This window comes from Mus pahari, chromosome 17 (genome assembly GCF_900095145.1).
Source record: "Mus pahari chromosome 17, PAHARI_EIJ_v1.1, whole genome shotgun sequence".
NCBI lineage: Eukaryota > Metazoa > Chordata > Mammalia > Rodentia > Muridae > Mus > Mus pahari.
In genome coordinates this window covers 18,481,661-18,482,933 of record NC_034606.1, presented here as the reverse complement: position 1 = coordinate 18,482,933, position 1,273 = coordinate 18,481,661, and the positions used below count along the sequence as shown (strand labels likewise).

General features: G+C 39.1%; 1 protein-coding gene across 2 annotated transcripts in view; it reads right to left on the bottom strand.

Annotated features, from left to right (window-relative positions):
• Nucleotides 1-1,273, bottom strand: part of Slc30a8 (solute carrier family 30 member 8) — a 41,324-nt gene that overhangs the window by 4,998 nt on the left and 35,053 nt on the right. The gene's annotated exons all lie outside the window — the stretch shown is intronic.

Genomic DNA, 1,273 nt, shown 5'->3' with positions numbered 1-1,273 from the left:
CTCTCCCTCTCCCTCTCCCTCTCCCTCTCCCCACCTCCTTCCCTACCTCTGCCAATTATTGGTCTTGAAATTAGAGTGAAATATGTACTGTTCTGATTATGATGAAGCTCGGCGGTGCAGAAAAGTCCATTCTCTACTTCCTTTAGGAAATGTACCATAAACATAACCTTTGTGCTTGCAGCAACTGGAGTCATTTTTAAGGTGTTAAATGGATTTTATTAGTTACACAGGAAATAAAGTCACAAATCAAATTACTTGTCAAATACAATGTGGATGCCACGGGTGGGGAAGCTGGGAAAAGTCTGCTATAGATTTCAGATGCTGTGTGATGTTATGGGATGACATTCATAGCTTTTTAGATGAGTGAAAGTGAGTGGTCTATTAAGAATGCATTGCAAAGTTTTGTTTCTTTGTTTATTTAAGTAGATTGTTTAATGCAGTATATTCTGATTATAGTTTCCCTCCCCTAACTCTTCTTGGATTGTCTCCATTTCTCTACCCACCCAAACCCACCCATACCTTCCCTTTCTCTCATTAGGATATGCACAGGCAATACTACTACTACTACTACTAAGATAAATAGAATTGGACAAAACAAACATAAGAAAAAAGGCAGAAAAATATCTCAACAAACACAAATCGATACAGACACACATAAACATATACACACACATAAATCTCATAAAACACAAAGTCAGAAGCTATAAAATATGTACAAAGGACCTGTAAGGTTTAAAAAGCCAAACTAACAAAGCATTATGAGACAGAGAACTTCCAAAAATGCCATTGCTTTCATTCTGTTTTGACATTTACTGATGGGCATGGAGCCTGCCTGTAAGTATGGTTTGTATAGCCAGGGAGACTCCATTGGAGAATGAGTGTTTAGAATAACTAATTTTTCATTTGTGAGCAGTTATCAATGGAAATAGCTTCTGTGTTTGGGATGGGGCCTTGTGTCCACTCCCCATCTCAGCACTAAGACTACATCAGGACCAGACCTGGCAGGCCCTATGTGTGCTGCCATATACATATGAGTTCATACTTAGGCCTTGCTGTGTTTAGAAGGTTTTTTCCCACTGGTATTCACCATCCCCTTTGGCAAACTCAAACTATTAATCTGTATGATTTTAAGCTGCCTTTGCCTATGACTTGAAGTTTTTATTTCACTTTAAAAGTTTTTATTTTGACCTAGGGCTGGATTCGGTAGACACACCCATGGTCCCTAGCAGACTGCCCAAGCAATCTTAGGATCACTGGTGAGTGGAACACAACA